We start from the raw sequence: 6975 nt of genomic DNA, 5'->3' as shown, positions 1-6975 counted from the left end.
TGATGATTGATCAGGAAGGAGATCTGTAATATGTGAGAGATGGGTGTTGGGTATTTGTAGGAGGAGGAGGGTTTAAGCTGGGGTATCGACGGGATAGAGCGGAAAAGGATAACCCACAAAATTCCAAGGTGGTGTAAGAGAAAAAGTGATGAATGTTTAGGGGTGTCTTTTGTAAATATGTAAACACAAATACAAAAACATGACAAGTACCGAGAATCTCACGTCATAAGAAACATAACAAAAATTAAGAATCTTATCTGGTCAGTGAATAAAAAGAATATTACTTAATAAGTGAAAGAGAAGACTCTTACTTAATAAACGCTTAACAGATAAAAAAACGTTAAGTATGATCAACAAATACATATTGACTTAATGTTAAGAAGTTAAATAAAAATAAATACTATTTAACAGCTGAACGAATAAGCCATTATTACATAAAGAGCATAAAATATAGCTGTGTGTGTAGGGAATATGTCAACCGCATAAATAGAATATTAAAATGAAGAAAAAATAGTCAATTTATTTGTTTATGGGGAAACGGAAAATAATGGTTTTTTGTTGTTGTTTTTCATGGATTTTGTTTAGGTTTCAATTGATCCGTTGGGTGAATCTTTGTTTATATCTTTACTAGATAATCAATTACTGGTAGAAATGTTTATGAGTTGAGTTGATCGGGTTGAAGATCCAACCTAAGCTTGCGGTTTGAAAAAATCTTAACCTAACCCAACCTGTACGGGTTAGTCGGGTTGATACTTTGGTACATTAAAATATTCTTTTAACCTTAATATATTATTTCTCTACTCATAGTTTTCTTTTCATCATCATCCATTTGATACAACTTATCCATATTTCTTACGTATATCATATTCAGTTAACTTTCTCAATCTACAAATATATGTTCACAGTTACCTAACATGTATACGAATGAGTTATATAGAGATGTGAATAGATTGAAAATATGTGTATACGAAAAGATACATAATAGTGTAATTGTGTAAAGTATATATTGATAGAAATTCAACAATCATATTAAATCCAAGAAATAAAATGATATCAGATTCATCGGGTTGGGTTGGGTTTAAATAATAGTAACTCAATATCAACCCAATACCTATGGTTTGACAATTTTACAACTCGATTAGACATCGGGTTACTTCGGATTGAATTATTTCGCGTTGGATTGTGAGCACCCTTACTTACTGGTATTACTTATCTTACCGATTGATTATGATATAATGACTAAAAATCTTACCCGGTAAGAGGTATAACAAAGAACGCGAGTTTTACCCGATGAGTGAGGAAAAAGACTATTACTCAGTAAGTAAGAAAAAAATATTTTTACCTGATAAGCGCTTAATGGATTTAAGATGCTTATCAATAATCTATTTTAATGACCGAGAATGTTACATGATAAGGTAAGTGAGAGTAATTTCTTCTACGGACAAACAGTTACCTGATAAGTATTTGATATACAGTCCCTCACTATTTGATAATTCATGCTGTTTAGATTAATGAGAGGTCATTAAGTCATGACTATTGTCTATGCACTATGGATGTGAATAAGGGACGTCTTCCTTAATAACCGTTGTTGCTACTACAAAACATAGTTAATACTGAAAGTTGTGGATAACAAACTGAACAGAAATTCCAGTAGTAAAGATTTCTTTGAGAGCAATTGATCGTATGAATTGTTCAGGGGATATTTTGTTATTAATATTCAGTTATTGAGATTACCTGCAATAAATATCATAAAAGTAATGAACGTCGTTAATAAGTAAATAATCAGTTGTCGTGGTTATGCACAATCTTATGTCTGGGATATGGCTGTCGCAGACTTATATTAGTCGTTTGCTCTTATGGATTTTTCACCTAAACATATATTATGTAAGTTTGTGGAAGATATTATTTTGAAGTATATAATATTTATATACGGCAAATGTAACAAATAAACTCACACACCCTTCTTACGTATGGTGAGGTTTGAACCCCTGACCTTCTAAGAGGACAAATACTACAGTATCACTAAGCCAAAGACCCTTTGGTTACTAATGCTCTTTAACACTTTTAAAAAAGACGTGCGGACAAAATTCCTAGCTCTCTAGCTATTTATGTCATAAAATTCTAATCAAAATTTAAAAAGTTATACGATGATTGGCTAGTGCAAGTTCAAAGAGTCTCGACTCATTTAAGTTTTAGGGGTAGTTTGGTTGGTTTTTGCCATTAAGTCATGTATGGATAAATATGTCCGTATGGATTTAATATGTCTTTATAAATTGAGAAGATTTTTGTATGAGAGAGTTCTTTTACAGATAGAAGAAGCATATTTTTTAATTCAAATGAGCATGTTAAAAAAAACTTGGTTTTTTACATAAAGCTTTCATTATAAACTTATTAAATAGCTTACTTTCTATATCATTAAGCCACTGACAAAAGAAATAGATGTGAGAGACATGAGGGAATAATGTTGGTTAAGATCCAACCAAAATAAAAGAAAAGAGAGCATGGTAAGGTTGCTTTCAATTCACAAGTGAATAGATTCAAAGGTCCCACAAAATCCCATGGGACAAAATGCCTTCTATATATATCCCCATTCTCTTTTCCTGGAACTACTTGCTTTTTCTACAATATTTTAACTATTTTTTTTATTTTAATGTTATTTATCACAAATTTTAAATGCTTTTTATTAATAATATTTTTTTTAATTAATCTGGATATCCAACCCGTTATGTGAGCCGACTAATCACAGGACGATTACATGCTTTACGGGTAGATTGAAGTCAACACATTTGAACCTACGTGGCCACAAGGGGTTTTTATTTCTTTTTGGATTTGAACCTAGGATTACCAGACGCCAACTACAGATACTGAAGACACTTACTCACAATATGACGATGATGAGGAACTCGACATTGATGACCTTGATGGCCAAGAGGCTATTAGAAGAATTCAAGACACATGTGCTCTTCAAATCAATCCGACATGGGATACCGATGATGATTGATGAATAAGTGTGTTTTTAAATAATTCTATAATGTATTTTTGTAAGACAATGTAATTTTTATTATAATAAAATGCATTTTTAAAGTGTATTTGAATGAACCAATTACAAATTTTATAATGTATTAAAAATATACATCATTAAAAAAATAAAATTGGGATAGGCGGCCCATAGCCGGTTATACATAAGCTTAACCGCACTCACCTTTTTCAACCGGGACCGGTAATGTCGGGAACGCTTATGGTCAGACGTAAGTGGCCCAGCCCGGGACCAGTTTTGGCCATCACTACCAGACACTTTTGATCTTTGGAGTCCAAACTCAAACCAATCAGACACCACTCTTGTGCTTAATTTTTTGATTTTTAATAACATCGCTACAAGTTCATAAAGTTTAAATAAAAAAGACTCGACTTCATATCTGGTTCATTATTCAGTTCAAGACCGAGCCGATTTTATCAAGTCAGAAATGAATTCCTTCAAGATGGTTTATGTTTTGAGCTTTTGGTTCCAGTTTCATCCCAATAAACAACCCTATAAAATATCTATATAGAAACGAAATCTTATGAACTTTAAATCATATGATGGTATCAGTTCAAGTCTTGTAATGTTATCAGAGATTTTCTGGCGGTTCTCCGAACTTTCTCAGATTAGTTGAGGTGCATACAAACTGACTCAGACACAATAGATACATAAATAATATCTGAAATTAAAATCTATAGAAAATATAAAGGAATAAAATCCAATAATAAAAAAAGTTAGAGATATTTACATAATTTAAAATAATTAAAAATAAAAAAAAGATGGTTGTGAAGAGTAAACAAAAGGAAGAAAACAAGAATTTAAAGCCAAATATTTAACTCCAATTCACTTTAAAATTATCTTTTGGAAAACATCAAAGAAGACTTCTCAATCACATGTCTTTTATCCATTTTCTTTTCTTGATGGATTGAGAAATATGAGGCCTAAAATGTATATGTAATTATTACTGGTTTAACATCGTTTTAATGGGTTTAAACCTGTATCGAATGATTTGAAAGATGAATATGAACACTTGTTGAACGTTTGAATTATGAACTGGGTTTTTGATGATCAAGCAGATGTGAAGCGTTGGTGTTAACTAATGACTTTTTTTTTATGAACTGACCTAAGAATTTAGTAGCGGACCTAAGAATTTATCTGAGCGGTTGCATCGTTAATGTTGGTCTGCAAAATCGCGGTTTGACCTGAAGGGAAAGTCTACAAAGTTATTTTTGATGCAGGGAAAGAGCTTAGAAAAGAGGCGGAATCGATTTCTTGGAAGCGGAAATCACCGGGGAGCATAATTGCCTGCTATAAAAGTTGAAGTCTTGAGTTGTACGTTACGCTTGGAATGTTGTAATTAAGGGTTTTTTTTAGATTTACATGACAGAACATAACATAGATCATTGTTTCATGTTTAACATGACTTTTATGTGAAACAGACAGTAACAAAATGGAATAGGCATGTTCCACCTCCACTCCATGTAACAAGGTGAGACAAACCTATATTTTACCAGTATACAATCAAAATACAATCCAACTCTCTTTTAGAACATCAAATCCGTATCTTTCTCTTTACATTTTATCCTCTTTAAACTTACACTTTACTATCCTTAAAATATTTTTTTTTTATGTTTTGTATATTTTGGTTATATGAAATATTAATAATAAAAAATAATATAAAAATGTATAAAATAAAATTTGGAAATTAATAAACTTCATATTTTGGTGTCATTTTAATTGATGAAAAGTTTCTAATGATATAATTTGTTATAAAAAATATTTATTTCTTTATAATTTAATAAATTGCATAAATTAATCAAGATGTAAAAAATATATAAGTAAATCATTAGGGGTAATTTGGTCATTCTATCAATCATGTTCTGTCCAGCCAAACAACTGTTATGTGTTGTCATGTTCTATGTTGTCCTGTCTCGTTCTGTCATTTACGTCATGTCTGAATACCAAATGCACCCTTAAAATCTATAATTTAAGATGGTTTTTTGAGATGCAGGACCTAACATGGTCAAAAACTTGAAGATGACGATTTATTTGCCTCGACACTCGTTGGCTAAGAGTCTGTTTGTTAGCGGTTTAAAGAGTTTAATGAGTCTCGTTTTGAGCCAAGGGGGACCAACCTAAACGCCACCTCTGATGACAGAGGAGGAGATGGTGTCATCGGCATCGGCATCGACATCGACATCGACAAAAAACTAAAATCAATCGCCTATTTCTTTCCCCATCTCCAGCTCTAGTAAATCTCTTCCATATGTCAATTTTTTTTTAAGAAAAACCCTAATTTTGTTGGTTCAGAACATTAATCGAATGGGTGGTACCTGATTGGTTTGAGCTTGAATCCAAAGGTCAAAAGTACCAGAAGGTCTCAGGTTCAAATCCAAGGAGGAATAAAAATCCCCTTGTGGCCACGGAGGTTCAAATGCGATGACTCCGGGCTATCTGCAAAGCAAGTGGTCACCTTGGGGTTAGTCGGCTCGCATAGCGGGTTGGATATCCAGGTTAATTAAAAAAATATAACATCGATCCATCCATGGAAGACTTACTAGCAGAGTTGACGATCGATATTCTCTCAGGACTTCCGTTGAAGACCATCATCCACTACAAGTGCGTTTTCATATTTCATCCAACAGGTCTCATCATTCGTAAATTTTCTAGTACATCATGCTAGGGTGCTTATTTGTTGGGTTGTTCAAATGTCTTCAACCCGGTCAACCCCACCCGTACGGGTTTAAGACTTTTGAACAACCCAACCCAATGCTTGCGGTTTGAAAAATCTTAACTCAACCCAAACCAAAGTACAACCCAACCCAACCCAACTCCTACGGGTTGGTCGGATTGATGTTTTGGTGCATTAAAATATTTTTCTAGCCTTGAATATGTTATTTCTCTATTCATAATTTCTTTTTCATCATTAATCATTTGATGTAACTTATCCACACTTCTTACGTATATCACATTCAATTAATTTCTCAATTTATATATATATATATATATATATATATATATATATTCACAATCACTGAACATGTATACGAATGAATTATATAGAGATGTGAATAGATTGAAAATATGTGCATACGAAGAACGTACGTCATAGTGTAATTGTCTAATGTATATATTAATAGAAATTCAACAATCATATTAAATCCAAGAAATAAAAGGATATCGGGTTCATCGAGTTCGGTTGAGTTCAAATAATAGTAACCCAGTATCAACCTAATACCCACCGTTTGAAAATTTTACAACTCGATTAAACATCGGATTGCTTCAGGTTGAGTTATTTCACATTAAGTTGGGTTGGGTTTTTGAGCACCCCTACTGATCGTATGATTAATAACAGATACCAATGCCAAAATTCGTAATTGAAAGCAAATCGTACTTGAGTTTGTGGAAAGTAATGTAAACAAGTCATTTGGTTCATTAAGGGGCCGTTTAATAAACACTTACTAGGTAAGTACTTACCGGATAAATTTCCTCATCGGATGAACATGATGGAGAGTCTTACCCGATGAGTGAGGATGACGACTCTTACCCAGGTAAGCGCTTACCCACTAAATTGTTGCATTCGATATGTTTTGTTATACTAAAATCTTATGCATACAAAATAAATCATAATGTTGACTCCTATCGGCAAGCGCTTACCGGATAAGCAATCGAGTAAACGACCCTTAACATCAATAACGGGTCCAAAAAGAAATTCAATGCTATCACAAAATAATTTGAAGAATTACAATTTACAATGCCGAACTATAAAAAATCAATTTCAATTTTCAATTATTTGCGGTTATGGCTTTGTGTTCCATCTTTATCAATACTATATTATAAAACATTCGACAAAAACTCTTAAAAACTATTTTTTAGTCATAAAGTAGTGTATATTGATGCATATTACTTAAAATTCAAGATTACAAGTAAATTATGCATAAGTACAACTTATTAAA

The sequence above is a fragment of the Cynara cardunculus genome (genome assembly GCF_001531365.2).
Source record: "Cynara cardunculus var. scolymus isolate 2C chromosome LG 17, CcrdV1, whole genome shotgun sequence".
Taxonomy (NCBI): Eukaryota; Viridiplantae; Streptophyta; class Magnoliopsida; order Asterales; family Asteraceae; genus Cynara; species Cynara cardunculus.
This window is presented reverse-complemented; position numbering follows the sequence as displayed.